The sequence below is a fragment of the Balaenoptera musculus genome, chromosome 1, assembly GCF_009873245.2.
Source record: "Balaenoptera musculus isolate JJ_BM4_2016_0621 chromosome 1, mBalMus1.pri.v3, whole genome shotgun sequence".
Classification (NCBI taxonomy): domain Eukaryota; kingdom Metazoa; phylum Chordata; class Mammalia; order Artiodactyla; family Balaenopteridae; genus Balaenoptera; species Balaenoptera musculus.
The window spans coordinates 761,754-777,322 of record NC_045785.1 but is presented as its reverse complement, the minus strand read 5'-3'; the positions used below and the strand labels follow the sequence as shown (position 1 = coordinate 777,322).

General features: G+C 54.4%; 1 non-coding gene across 1 annotated transcript; it reads left to right on the top strand.

Annotated features, from left to right (window-relative positions):
- Positions 1-3,903: 3,903 nt before the first annotated feature.
- Positions 3,904-4,010, top strand: LOC118887597. Its single transcript, XR_005018081.1, has one exon. It is a non-coding gene; the product is annotated as a U6 spliceosomal RNA (small nuclear RNA).
- The last annotated feature ends 11,559 nt before the right edge of the window (positions 4,011-15,569 follow it).

The following is a 15,569-nucleotide window of genomic DNA, read 5'->3' as shown; positions in this document are numbered from 1 at the left end:
GGCCAGAGCAGTGGGCTGCCAGCACCCGGGCATCTGTGCGTGGGCCCCCAGGGCCGCCCTACCCCACGGCAGGGCACGCAGTGTGTTCTCCGGACGGGTCTGGACGGAACCATGGGCTCTCCTAAGAGAACGGCTGAACTCGCAGACTGAAACCCCAGGCCATGGGGAGGGGAAAGTTCATGTGCGCAGCAGGGAGCCCCCAGCCCCTCCCTCAGTGCCCCATTCCCCTCACACGGGGCAGACCAGTCATCCCCTCCCGGAGAAGAGACCCACAGACACTGCCACTGGGGGTCCCCAGTAAGAAGATACTGCAAGCCCCACACCTCCGGGGGGGCCTCAGGTGCAGACCCAGCTCACCGACCACTGTGGCCCCATGTGGGACACTCTGAAGGGTGCTCGTTCCAGAGCCTGTTGGCTGGCCCGAGGCTTCTTACAGGACAGCTGGGCTTTACCCCTAGGCCACGGCCTGTACCCCGGACCCCACCTCAGGGGCTGCTTCCGGACAACCCAGGGTGCAACCAGGTGGGCTTTGGAGATGGGTCCCTCGCTGCCCAGATGCCACAAGGCGCCAGGCGTGGGGATTGTCCCTGCGGTGGGTCACACTGGAAGGGGATGAGAGGCCCAGTGGCTGCTGCCCACACACGATGCTCCACACAAAGTCACCAAGGTGGAGGGTGGGTCAGGAGTGGGGACTTGAAAGCCGGGGTGAGCGTGTGAGTGTGAGTGTGAGCGTGGGAGTGGGTGTGAGTGCGGGTGTGAGTGTGAGCGTGAGTGTGGGTGGGGGTGTTAGCGTGGGTGTGGGCATTGGTGTGAGTGTGAACGTGGGTGTGAACGTGGGTTGGGTGTGACAGTGGGAGTGGGTGTGAGTGTGGGTGTGAACGCCGGGTGTTATTGTGCTGAGCGCTGGGTCTCTGGTTGCCTACAGGTCTCTGCTCCCCGACAGTGGAGGGCAGAGAACCGCAGTCCCAAGCCCAGGACTTGAGTGTCAGAGTGGCTGACCTTCAGTGACACCTGTTGCCCATCAAAGTCAAGCCCTGGTGGGACAGCAGGGGCCTTGACATGTGGGCGGGATGTCCGGGTGGGTGACGCCAACTCCTCTGGAATTCTGGCCTTCAGGTCCTGCTCGGCTCTCCCTGTGAAGGGCTGGGCCCAGAGCTGCCACCCCAGGGGAGCACAGTGCATAGACCTCGCCCCAACTGGAGCCAACATTTGTCCCCCTCAGGCCCCCCTCCCGCCGTGGCCACTAGGCCGACAACCCAGGTAAGCTGCAGCTGACCCTGCCGAGAACAAGCTGGGCCTGACATGGGTGGACAGAGGGACCTGGTGGCAGTGCTGGCAGGAATCAGGCGAGCACGGCTGGGCTGGGGGCTCCCTCGAGGGGCTGGAGCATGGCGGGGCGGGGGGTGGGTAGGCACGGAGCTTCTCAGACCCCTCCCTTCTTCCCGCAGCCTCCGCCTGAGGTTCACTCGGCCAGCTGGGGCGGCCACGTGGGGGGCTGACACCTGGGTTCTGCCGCAGCCCCCCAGCCTCCTCGCTCGCGGGTGACGGGGCTGCACCGTGACACAGTCTTCCCAGGTCCCGGTGGACTGAGCCCCCTGCCCAAAGCCCCTGCCCAGCTCTGGGACTGCCCCCTTCTGTCCCATCTTACTTCCTGCGCCCACGGAAAGGCTGCGTGCCCCCATCTTGAGCCGTTGTCACAGGGCCTGCTTGGGGGCAGCTCAGCCTGGATAAGGGGTGTCAAAGAAACCCAAACCCTGGACCACCAGCCATGGAAGAGGGGAGGGATGCAAGTGTAAGATCCGGTAGTGTTCAGGAAATGGCCAGGGCTAGTGATTGAGATTAAAATGTAATGTGGGGGGCTTCCCTGGTGGCGCAGTGGTTGAGAATCTGCCTGCTAATGCAGGGGACACGGGTTCGAGCCCTGGTCTGGGAGGATCCCACATGCCGTGGAGCACTGGGCCCGTGAACCACAACTGCTGAGCCTGCGCGTCTGGAGCCTGTGCTCCGCAACAAGAGAGGCCGCGATAGTGAGAGGCCCGCGCACCGCGATGAAGAGTGGCCCCCGCTTGCTGCAGCTAGAGAAAGCCCTAGCACAGAAACGAAGACCCAACATAGCAATCAATCAATAAATCTTTAAAAAAAAAAATGTAATGTGGGGACTTCCCTGGTGGCGCAGTGGTTAAGAATCCGCCTGCCAATGCAGGGGACACGGGTTCGAGCCCTGGTCTGGGGAAGACCCCACGTGCCGCAGAGCAACTAAGCCCATGCGCCACAGCTACTGAGCCTGCGCTCTAGAGCCCGTGAGCCACAACTACTGAGCCCACGTGCTGCAACTACTGAAGCCCGAGTGCCTAGAGCCCGAGCTCCTCAATAAGAGAAGCCACCGCAATGAGAAGCCTGCGCACCGCAACGAAGAGTAGCCCCCACTCGCCGCCTCTAGAGAAAGCCCATGCGCAGCAACGAAGACCCAACGCAGCCAAAAATAAACAAATAAATAAATTTATTTTTTAAAAAAAGTAATGTGAAACTCTTAAGATAACCACTAAAAGACTAGAAATAGGTTGTATAACTTCCACATCTGTGGAAGGAAAAAAGACTAAAGAAAATGTAATGAACCTAATAGAATATAGGAAGGGAGAAGGAAGCATAAGAAAGGCAGCATAGGGGGGCATTCCCTGGCGGTCCAGTGGTTAAGACTCTTCTGTTCTCTCACTACCAAGGGCATAGGTTCAATCCCTGGTCAGGGAACTAAGGTCCGGCAAGCTGCACAGTGCAGCCAAAAATTAAAAATAAAAATAAAAAATAAAAGAAAGGCAGCATAGCTAGGAAGCAGAAAGTAACATAATAAAGGTAAACCTGGGACTTCCCTGGTGGTGCAGTGGCTAAGATCCCATGCTCCCAATGCCGGGGCCCGGATTGGATCCCTGGTCAGGGAACTAGATCCCACGTGCATGCTGCAACTAAGAAGTCCGCATGCCGCAACTAAGGAGCCCACGTGCCGCAACTAAGGAGCAGGCAAGCTGCAACTAAGGAGCTTACCTGCCACAACTAAGACCCAGCGCAACCAAATAAATAAATAATTTTTTTTAATTAAAAAAAAATAAAGGTAAACCCAGGTAGGGGGAGGAGGAGTTGGAGGAAGGCAGTCAAAGGGTAGAAACTTCCAGTTATAAGAAAAATAAGTACTATGGATGTAATGTACAACGTGATAAATGTAATTAACACTGTATGTTATATATGAAAGTCGGTAAGAGGGTAAATCCTGAGTTCCCATCACAAGGAAAAATTTTTTTTCTATTTCTTTAATTTTGTACCTATACGAGATGACAGATGTTCACCAAACTTATTGTGGTGATCAGTTCATGACGCATGTACGTCAAGTCATTATGCTGTGCACCTTAAACTTATACAGTGCTGTACGTGAGTTATACCTCAATAAAATTAGAAGAATAAAGAAAGTAAACCCAGCCACCTGACAGAGTTTCCAGGGGCCCAAGCTGGAACAATGTGAGAAAGAAAATAAGTCAAGTCGTATTGGGTTATAACCAAAGTATAAGGTAAATATCATTGTGCATTAAAGCACACCATCAACAGAGAGAAAAGGCAACCCACAGGATGGGAGAAGATATTTGCAAATCTTATATCTGATAAGGGATTAATATCCAGAAAATGTAAAGAACTCCTACAATTCAACACCAAAATTAAACAACCTAATTCAAAAAATGGGCAAAGAACTTGATAGATCTTTCTCCAAAGAAGAAACACACACGGCCAACAAGCACCTGACAAGATGCTCAGCGTCACTGATCATCAGGGAATGCAAATCAACAGCACAGCGAGACACCACCTCACACCCATCAGGATGGCCACTATCAGAAAACAGAAAACAAGAAGTGCTGGTGAGTGCTCACTTCGGCAGCACAGATACTAAAATTGGAACAATACAGAGAAAATTAGCATGGCCCCTGCGCAAGGATGACACACAAATTTGTGAAGCATTCCATATTTTTAAAAAAGAAGTGTTGGTGAGGATGTGGAGAAATTGGAACCCTTATGCACTGTTGGTGGGAATGTAGACCGGTGGAAGGCAGTACAGAGGTTCCTAGAAAAAGTAGGCATAGAATTACCATGTGACCCAGCAATTGCAGTTCTGGGCCTATTCCCCAAAGAATCGAAAGCAGGGCCTCGAACACGTATTTGCATACCCGTGTTCATAGCAGTGTTATTCACAGGAGTTAAAAAGTAGAAAAAAACCCAAATGTCCGTCAGTGGATAGTTGGATAAACAAAACGTGTTGTGTGTGTGTGTGTGTGTGTGTGCGTGTGTGTATATATATATATATACATGATGGTTAATATTATGTGTCCACTTGGCTAGGCTAAGGGCACCCAGATAGCTGGGTGTGACTGGGATAGTGTGTCTGGAGGAGACTGGTGTTGAATCTGAACACAAGTAAGAAAGATTGCCCTCCCCAGTGCAGGTGGGCATCATCCAATCTGTTGAGGGCCCAGGTAGAACAAAAAGACAGAGGACAAGCTAATTGTCTCTTTGCCTGATCTGGGACATTCATCCTTTCCTACCCTCGGACATCAGCGCTCCTGGTTCTCAGCCTTCAGACTCAGACTGAATTACACCACTGGCTTCCTGGGCCTGCAGCTTGCAGACAGCAGATCTTCTCCGCCTTCATAATCACATGTCAATTTCTATAATAAATCTCCCCATCTTATACCTCAATTAATAAATAAATAAAAAATTAAAATCTCATCTCTATATATTTTACATATATATTTTTTAAAATTTATTAATTTTTGGCTGAGTTGGGTCTTTGTTGCTGAGCGCGGGCTTTCTCTAGTTGCGGCGAGCGGGGGCTACTCTTCGTTGCGGTGCACGGGCTTCTCATTGCGGTGGCTTCTCTTGTTGCAGAGCACAGGCTCTAGAGAGCAGGCTCAGTAGTTGTGGTGCACAGGCTTAGTTGCTCTGTGGCATGTGGGATCTTCCCAGACCAGGGGTCAAACCTGTGTCCCCTGCAATTGGCAGGCGGATTCTTAACCACTGTGCCACCAGGGAAGCCCTACATATATTTGTTATATTATATATATAATTGATTTCTCTGGAGAACCCTAATACAATATACAATGGAATTATTATTAGCCAGCCTTAAAAAGGAAGGAAATTCTAACACCTAATACAACATGGATGAACCTTGAGGACATCGTGCTTAGTGAAATAAGCCAGTTATAAAAAGACAAATACCGAATGATTCCATTTATATACCATCCCTAAAGTAGTCAAATTAATAGAGACAGAAAGTAGAATGGCTGTTGCCAGGGGCTGGGGTAGGGGGTGGGGAGTTAGTGTTTAATGGGGACAGAGTTTCAGTTTTACAAGATGAGAAAGCTCTGGAGACAGATAGTAGTGATAGTTGCACAACAATGTGAATGTGCTAATGTCACTGAGCTGTGCACTTAAAACAATTAAAATGGTAAATTTTATGTTATGTGTAGAACCACAATAAAAGTAAATATGTATCCATGAGTCCATATTGATACAAATGACAGAATAAATAAATAAATGGAAGAGTCAAATATTCCATACAGAAGAATTCCAAATAATTTATGTAGATGTTCTACCTTCAACGAAGGGAGCACAACCCCCCACTTCTTAATCATGGATGGCCAATACTGACTTCCTTCCAATGAGCAGAGAATGGAAAGGCTCACCGTCCAGTGACCAGAGCCAGGGTCACAGTGGTGAGCCATGTTGAGGGCATTCACCCTTGACATTTGCAACGAGAAGGGCACTGTACCTCTCTGAAACCCACAACCCCACCAGACAAATCCCAACAGAGGAACAGGCTACAGGATGTCCTGACCAGCACTCAAAACCATCAAGGTCACCGAAGACAAGGAAAGTCTGAGAAACTGCCACAGCCAGTAGGCGCCCAGGGAGAACAACTAAATTTACTGTGGGATCCTGGAACAGAAAGAGGATGTTAGGTAAAAACTAAGTAGATCTGGGGCTTCCCTGGTGGCGCAGTGGTTAAGAGTCCGCCTGACAGTGCGGGGGACACGGGTTTGAGCCCTGGTCCGGGAGGATCCCACATGCCGCGGAGCAACTGAGCCCATGTGCCATAACTGCTGAGCCTGCGCTCTGGAGTCCGCGAGCCACAACACTGAGCCTGCGTGCCGAGAGCCCGTGCTCCTCAACAAGAGAGGCCACTGCAATGAGAGGCCCGCACGTCGCAGCGAACAGCAGCCCCCACTCGCCACAACTAGAGAAAGCCCACGCGCAGCAACGAAGACCCAATGCAGCCAAAAATAATAAATAAAATTATTTAAAAAAAAAAAACTAAGTAGATCTGAATAAAGTGTAGACTATAGTTAATAATGTGTCAATATCGGGTTATTAATTGTAGCAAGTGTACTGTACTAATGTAGTTCCTTATAATAGAGGAAATCGACCGTGAAGTGAAGTGCATGGAAACTCTCCGGAAGTCTCAGCAATTTCTCTGAAAATCTACAGCGATTCGAAAAATAAAGTTTATTTTAAAAAAGAAATCCAGGGACTTCCCTGGCTGTCCATTGGTTAAGACTCCGCGCCTCCAATTAAGGGGGACTGGGTTCCCTGGTCAAGGAACTAGATCCCACATGCCGCAACTAAGACCCAGAGCAGCCTAAATAAATAAATATTTTTTAAAAAAGAATAAATCCAAATACACCAGTAATCGAAATAATGCCATTTAAAACAATGGCCACTTTAAAAGCAATTGAATTGCCTAGATGTATAAAAACAAAGTCCGGATGCTCGCTGTCCACAGACACAGCCTACAGAAAGCCTGGCCCTCCCGGCCCCCAGAGCCCCGCCGCCGGGCGTGTCCCGGGAGCCCCGCCCCCCTGCGCCCAGCGCCACACGCGCTCGCTGGGTCTGGGGTAGCAGCCTCAGAACATCCTTTTCTAGCAACCCTGCATTGCTCTAAAAATAGATCATTTATTGATCCACAAAGAAATAGCAACACTAAAGATGAGCCTTAAACTGATCACCTTCTCCAACTACCGAGATTTCGATTAATTTCGAAATCAAGATCAGAGGAAACAACTAAGAACTGAAAAGGGTTGTTTCCGCGAAGAGCGGGAGGGAGGCGCTGCGAGTTACTAGCCCTGAAAACTATGGACTGTTTTAGCAAAATCACAAGCCTGTCTGGGAACAGGTCGCCGTGGCCCTCCGGGGTCTTCGTGGGGAGTGCCAGCCCGCCAGCCCACCCGGGTGGGCGGAGTCCAAGGCTGAACCTCTCAAGCCCCGGCCCAGTTCCCGACGCTCGGCCCCGCCCCCGCCCTGTCCCCTGGCTCTGCCCTCGGTCCCGCCCCCGGCCAGTCACTAGGCCCCGCCCCTGCCTTTCTCCAGGCCCCGCCCCCGACCCTTGCCCCCGCCCCTTCACCGTCACCTAGCTCTGCCCTCGGCCCCGCCCCATCCCCGGCCCGGAAGCACCGCTTCGGGCGGCCACTCCGCGCGTGTGCACCAGGCGGCGCTCGCGGGCCGCGCGACGCTCAGACGGGCAGCGCTGCTGGGCGGACACCAGCGTTTGAGGGCGGCCCTCCTGGGCTTGGAGCTGGGCAGGGTCGTCTTCCCAAGCTTCCTGCCCGGCCACTCTCCATCCCTTCTTTCAAAATCCTGCCCTCGAAGCCTCACTCTTGGGTTCCCTCAATTGTTAGCACAAAAATAGGCATAAGTATTCATTTCATTCACCTGTAAGTCGGTGAAGGGCCAGCCTGCCGCGGGGTAGCGGGCAGGGGAGCGGGGGGCAGGGTGCCGACCGGGAAAAGTGGAGCCACTGCTCGCCTTGGGCCGACCCCTGACCGAGGGTTCAGACCCCCGGAGAAGCACCCCCGTCCCCAGGCAGCCCTTTGCACCAGGCAGACCCCCACCCCGCCTTTACACAAGGGCAGGTGGTGGGCCCTGAACCTCGTCGTCCTGAGACCCTGGCCAGCCGTGCTCAGGAGCTCGGGCCCACTGCTCTGCTCTGCTGCCGTGTGACCCAGTGTGGCCCCTGCTCTGCCAGGCCCCAGGCTGACCCTGGCATCCCTGAACCCCCTGCTCCCCTGCAGGGCTCAGGGGCTCCTCCTTCCTTGTCCTCTTCAGTCTTGTTTGAATGTGACACCAGCAAGGTCATTTTGTCCAAAAGCTAAAAGAGGTTTTGAAAATGCAGCAAGAGCCTCAGACCTCTCTGGTTCCAGTGGGCCCAGCGGCCAGAGGGCGGCAGGAGCCTGCAGGTCTGTCCTGCACCAAGGGGACAGGTTGGAGAAGGTGAGCCCGCCCCTGGCTGGCCTCTCCGCAGAGCCTGGCCTTGGGGGCAGCACCCATGGGCCTCGCACAGGGTGGTTTGGGGGCGGGGCAGGGGCGGGGCAAGTATGGCCCTGGCCTCAGCAGTGCCCCCAGTGGTGCCCAGTGAGGTTGACCCACGGCCCCTCATACTCGCAGACTCTGTGGGGGCTTCCTCCCCATGATCTGTCTCAAAGGTCTGGGCACCTCAGTGCCCAGGGGCTGCTGGAGGGACAATAAGACAGGACAGACAGGCCCTTAGAAGTCTGATTCGCAGGCTGAGCCATCCCCTGGGAACCCCAGAGCAGGCCTGGGCATGAGCATGGGGCATCTGCCCAGGGGAATGTATCGGGGCCCAGCGGGGCCCAGATGGACGTCACAGCGAGAGCTCCAGGGCCCCAGCTCCAGGCAGCACCCCTCCACGTGCCCAGCCAGGCCTGCTGGTTTCCAAAACACCCAGCGCCTGTCGGCCTGGCCGCCCCAGGAGGGACAGCTGGGGGCCAGCACATGCTCCGTGCTTGGCCTGCACCCCTGCTGCCTGGGGTCCCAGCGCACCACTTCCTCTCCCCCCTCCTTGAGCCCCAAGCCTGCGGGTCTCCAACACCACCCCCTGGGACTCCACCGGCTCCAGGCCCGCTGGCCTCATACCTGCCTCTCATTACCCCTTCCAGGCACCACTTGCATCACCTCCCAGGTGGCTGGTGGGCTGGGCCTTCAGGGACAGGATTCTTCACAAACAGCCCTCAGGCCCCAGGGCCCCTCCCAAGGGGAGGAGAGCTGCATCCTCAGGATCAAGGTCCCATGGCTGAGGACTGCAGGACTGAGACGCCGGGGGCCTGGAGGTGGGGTGCTGCAGGGGGCGTGGGGGCCTGGGTGGCCCTGCAGAGGGTGCATGCCGTCCCCCCACCCCGTGCCTGCCCCTGGGCACGGGCAGTGGTGCCCAGCCTGAGTGTAAGCACAGGACCCAGTGACCCCCCTTGCCGTCCCTGCTGGCCCAGCCCACACCGAACTGCCCCCACAGACACCCGGGGACCCACCACCGCTTCAGAAGTCAGCTTGGGGGCTCTGGGTGCCGGGGATGCCCCTGGGTCCTAGCAAGCTGTTCCCTGGCAGTTCCGTCGGCCTGATGGGCTGGACTCATGCCTGGGGTGAGGGGCAGCTGGCCTGGGCGAAGCCAGACTCAGTGGGAAGGAGGATGGGAAGGGGAGGAAGGGGAGACCAGGTGAGGAGTGGGCCCCCCTCCAGGCTGAACAGTGTCCCCAGGTGCCCAATGGGAGTAAGGGGGCCTCCAGGGAACCAGAGCCCCGCCCGTTCTACTGACTGCTGGCTGTGCTGCCTTTCCTCCCGCCAGCTCCAGACTCTGCCCTGGCTGAGGAGGGCTCTCTGCTGCCCGGGCAAAACCAGTAAATAAGAACGTGCTGTCAAGAAGTGGAAGAGGGGGCGGGGGGGGCAGTGCCAGGAAGGGCACCCATCCTTCTGAGATGCCCCCAGGCCCAGCAGTCAAGGCCTCCCCCTTCACTGTAGCCCTCTCCTGCCTCCTGGCTGTGTTCACATGTACCATCCCCCAGGCCATCTCTGGGACCCTGTAGCTCCCTGGTCCCTGCCTGGGACCCCACCCCATGCTGGTCCCTGCCACCCTGGCCACACAAACCTGTTGCCTGCAAAGTTCCCGCCTCTATCTGGGGTTCTGCTGCTCTCTCCTCACCCCCTTCCCCAGTGGGGGGACGTTGGCAGCCCTGGACATCCTCAGCTACCCATGCTCCCCCATGGCCCGTCACTGGCCCACGGCTCTCCACGCCCATTGCAGGTCTGCTTCTCGGCCAACATCTACAAGCATCTTGGGTTAGAAAGGTCCAGGACACAGCACATTCTCCCCCTACCCCACCGGAACTGCCCTCCCCAGCTGCCCCTCCCATCCTCCCAGTTTGCTCACAGTTTAGCTGTGTGGACAGACACCCTGATGTCACCCCTGACTCCTCCGTGCCTTCTCCCCTGAACCACCACAAGCCCCATCACTCCAGATACCTGGCCCCGTCCAGCCTGCCAGCACTGCGCTGCCCTCCACAGGCTCACCCGCCCTCAGGCAACCAGGGGGTCTCACCCCTGCTCAGACCCCCCAGTGGTCCCCATCACCTCCCAACAGGACCTGCCCTTCTCACTGCCACAGGACCTGAGCAAGCTGACCACTGCCCAGGGCAGAAGAACTGAGCCACCACCACGGTCTCCTCCCAGAACTTACATTTTTAAGAAGTAGCTGATAAATGCCAATGGCCTTTTTTTTTTGCCATTGAAGAAAATTCATTCCTCAAATTCATACGGAATTGCAAAGGACTCTGAATAGCCAAAACGATCTTAAAAAATAAGACCAGAGTCAGAGGACTCAAACTTCCCAATTTAAAACTTATTACAAAGTTACAGTGATCAAAACAATGTGGTACTGGTATAAAAACAGACATGCACCAATGGAATAGAATAGAGAGCTCAGAAATAAACCCTCACACTTATGGTCAGATGATTTTCAACAAGGGTGTCAAGACCATTCAGTGGGGAAAGGACAGCTTTTTCAACAAATGGTGCTGGGAAAACTGGATATTCACATGAAAAAGAATGAATTTGAACCCCTACCTCACACCATATACAAATATCAACTCAAAATGGATAAGACGTAAATTTAAAGGTTAAAACCATAAAACTCTTAGAAGAAATCATAGGAGTAAATCTTCAATAACTTAGATTTAGCAATAGTTTTTTTTTTTTTTAAACATCTTTATTGGAGTATAATTGCTTTACAATGGTGTGTTAGTTTCTGCTTTATAACAAAGTGAATCAGTTATACATATACATATGTTCCCATATCTCTTCCCTCTTGCATCTCCCTCCCTCCCACCCTCCCTATCCCACCCCTCTAGGTGGTCACAAAGCACCGAGCTGATCTCCCTGTGCTATGCGGCTGCTTCCCACTAGCTATCTATTTTACATTTGGTAGTGGATATATGTCCATGACACTCTCTCACCCTGTCACATCTCACCCCTCCCCCTCCCCATATCCTCAAGTCCATTCTATAGTAGATCTGTGTCTTTATTCCCATCTTGCCACTAGGTTCTTCATGACCTTTTTTTTTTTTTTCCTTAGATTCCATATATATGTGTTAGCATACTGTATTTGTTTTTCTCTTTCTGACTTACTTCACTCTGTATGACAGACTCTAACTCCATCCACCTCATTACAAATACCTCCATTTCATTTCTTTTTATGGCTGAGTAATATTCCATTGTATATATGTGCCACATCTTCTTTATCCATTCATCTGTTGATGGACACTTAGGTTGCTTCCATGTCCTGGCTATTGTAAATAGAGCTGCAATGAACATGGTGGTACATGACTCTTTTTGAGTTATGGTTTTCTCAGGGTATATGCCCAGTAGTGGGATTAGCAATAGCTTTTTATTTTTTGTTTTGGTTTTTGGTTTTTGGGGTTGTTTTTTTTTTTTGCATTTTTAAAATATTTATTTATTTATTTTTGGCTGTACTGGGTCCTCGCCACTGCACGTGGGCCCTCTCCAGCCCCGGTGAGTGGGGGCCACTCCTTGCAGCGGCGCGCGGGCTTCTCAGGGCAGTGGCCACTCCTGCCGTGGAGCACGGGCTCCAGGCACACGGGCTCAGCAGCCGTGGCACGTGGGCTCCAGAACGCAGGCCCAGCAGCCATGGCACACAGGTCCAGCCGCTCCGCAGCATGTGGGATCCTCCCGGACCAGGGCCCAAACCCGCATCCCCGCACCAGCAGGCGGACTCCCAACCACTGCGCCACCAGGGAAGCCCTAGCTTTTTAGATATAATGTCAAAAACACAAGCAACAAAGAAGCAAAAAAGGAAAAAGAAATAAATTGGACTTCACCAAAATTAAAAACTTTTGTGCATCAAAGGACACTAACAACAGAGTGAAAAAACAACTGATGGAATGGGAGAAAATATTTGCAAAATTACATATCTGATAAGTGTCTCATGTCCAGATTATATAGAGAACTCTTACAACTCAACAACCACCACCACCACAACAAAAAACAAGTTCAAAAAAGGGCAAAGGACTTGAATAGACATTTCTCCAAAGAAGACATACACACGGCCAGTTAGCACAAGAAGAGATGCTCGGAGGGGATATATGTGTACGTATAGCTGATTCACTTCGTTATACAGCAGCAACTAACACAACAGTGTAAAGCAATTATACTCCAATAAAGATGTTAAAAATAATAATAATAAAATTTAAAAAAAGAGATGCTCAGTGTCCCTAGTCACCAGGGAAATGCAAATCAAACCACAATGAGATACCACTTCACACCCACTAGAATGGCTAGAATCAAAAAGGCAGATAGTAACAAGTCTTGGTGTGAGTATGGTGCTATTGCAGCCCTTGCGCACTGCCTGTGGGAATGTAAAATAGCTCAGCTGTGTGGAAAGTAGTTTGGTGGTTCTTCAGGTTAAATATAGAGTTACTGTATGACCCTGCAATCCCACTCCCAGGTAAATACCCAGAAGAATTGAAAACAGGTGTTCAAACAAAAACGTGTACACGAATGTTCACAGCAGCGCTATTCACAATAGCCAAAAGGAGAAACAGTCCGAATGTCCATCAATGGATGAGTGGATAAACAAAGGGTGGTGTATACACACAATGGACCATTCCGCCATAGAAAGGAATGAAGCGCTGACACCTGCTACAACATGGATGAGCCTTGAGAACACGATGCTCAGTGAGAGAAACCGGACGCAGAAGGACACATGCTGTATGATCCTGCTTGGACGAAGTACATAAAACAGGTAAATCCATGGAGACAGAAAGCAGATTCGTGGTTGTCGGGGGCTGGGGGGAGAGAATGGGGAGTGACTGCTTAATGGGGGTGGGGTTTCCTTTTGAGGTGATGAAAATGCTCTGGAGCTGGATGCAGGCGGTGGATGCACAGTGAGGTGACCGTACTAAATGCCACTGAACTGTACACTTCAAAAGGGTTTATTGGTAAATTTCACATTAGGTGTGTTCTACCAGGATTCAAAACCAAAAGTAGTTCATGAGGCAGAACCCTATCTGCGGGGACCTTTGAGTCACTGGGAGTTCTGAGGCATCTCCCTTCTGACAGGGGAATGTGGGCTGCCCTGCCCAGAGGGACTTCCCGGTGGAGACCCCACGGGGCAAGCTGAGCGGGGGCCTGGGTGGGAACCCTGGCCCTCTGGTCGTGGGACTGAGTCCCTGCCCCCTCGCGGGGAGGGGCAGCATGGTGGGATCTTTTTTTTGGAAAGGACAGTCCTCCAGGGTGGGACTTGAGAAGAGACCACAGAGCAGTCGGGACAGGGTGCAGGCCCAGAGGAAAAGGCCCTTCCTGCCAGGCGCCCCGGGACAAGGCTCTGTCACCGTGTCAACCCCTGGGCGGCCTGGCTGGCAGATGTGATGTGGCACTTTGTGACATGATATGGCAGGTAACATGGCATGGCAGATGTGTGGCATGATGTGGCATGGTACCCAGTCCGTGGTCACAGGGTGACCGCCCAGGGTGGCTCTGGGCCCCTGTGGCCTTGAGGATGTGCATCCCTTCCCCTCTGCTCAGTGGCTGCCCGCCCGCTGGAAGTGGCCCTGCGTAGCGTCTTCGTACAACATGACCTCAGGCCAGCGTCCCGGGGCGAGAGGGCTGTGCCCGAGCACGGGGCCCAGGCTCTGGGGCCGTCTCTGGGCTGCCCCTCATGTGGCTGGACAGGGCAGTGAGCTCAGGAAGGCTTCGAGGGCTGCAGGCACCCCCGGGGCTGGACCGGCCACCCTCCTGCCTGCTGGTGTCACAGGTGCGAGTTGGTTACCTGGCAGGTGATGGTGGAGCTGAGTCCCAGGGTACCTTCTGCGGGGAGAGGAATCCCCAGAACAGCTGGGCGCTCTCCCCAGGCAGGGCGCGGGCAGAGGGAGGCGAGGGGAGCTGGAGACCAGGGCGGCCCTGACAGCAGCCCCCTCTTCCCCCAGAAAGGTCCCTCTGGCCACCACCCCTTCAGCCCCTGCTCCTGTGTGCGGCGGGAACTGGGGGCCAGGCAGCATGCAGTCTGCCCCTGCTCTGGGGACCGTCAAGGTTGGGCTCCGGCCAGGACGGGGGCACCCTGCGCGGGCCTGTGGCCCACCAAGCCAGTGTGCCCACCCGGGTGTGTGCTGCTAAGCAGCTAGGAGCCTGTCCCGTCTTCCGGGCCCCAGGGACGCTTCCTTGAGCCTGCCCAGGCCTCTAGATGGCACCTGAGGACAGGAGGCTTGGCCAGGCTGGGGAGGAGGAGGGGGGGGCCCAGAAGGGGTCTGGGGGCTCAGAGCCCCTAGGCCTCTCTGGGGCAGTGGCTACCTCCTCACCACCCCCAGGTCCCTCCGCGCGCAGCGGGCTCCCAGTTGCAGACCCCTCCCACTCTGGGCACTGAGGCCTCCCTGGCCCCTCATCTCTCTGGTGCCCGCCTGGGCTCCCCTCTCTCGTCTGTGTCTGTGTGCGTGTCTCGAGCTCTCCCGGGGTCTTGGCGTCTCTGCATCACGCCCCCTCTCCTTCGGGTCTCAGCACTCCCAGCCCCGGCCCAGGATGCGCCTAGGGCGTTTCTGGCAGCTGCGCTCCAGGGCTGGGCTGGTGACTGCAGGCTGCTGGGGGAAGCGCCAGCGTAGAACAATCGCAGCCTCTCTGCCAAGGGCGCCGCCCAGGCCCGGAGAGGAAATGGGGCTGGGGGCTGGGCCGGGCGGGAGCGCTGGCCGCCCCATGGGGCACCCTCGACGTCTGCCTGGGAGTCCCTGGAGGCTGCAGTGGGGGTGGGGGCGGGGCGGAGCGGGGAGGCAAGGGTTGCCCAGCCTCGTCCCTCCAGGCTCTGCCCCAGCATCCGGTTTCAGGATGGAGCAGGCCAGAGGCTGGGGCTGCCTGGCCTCAGCTGGGAGGAGCCGGAACCTGGGCCTTGTGGGCCTTGAACCCGACAGCCAGCAGTGGCTCGGTTTATGAGTGTCTCAGTTGTTGCCCAAATCCTGCTGCTTTTCCACTGAGTTTTTCCCCTGCCCGGCAGCCCTCCTCGTCCTGGTGACAGCGTTCACCTTTGCTCCGGGCGCTGCACGTTGTCCCAACAGAGCCAGTGGCCCTTCCAACCCCTGCCTCCAGGGCCACATGAAATCTGAGTGAGGCTTTTCAGAGCCTTCCTGGGGTCCACACACCGCATCCCAGAGTCTCTGGAGCGCTGTAGCTGCTTAGCTGGTGTGGTGGGAAGG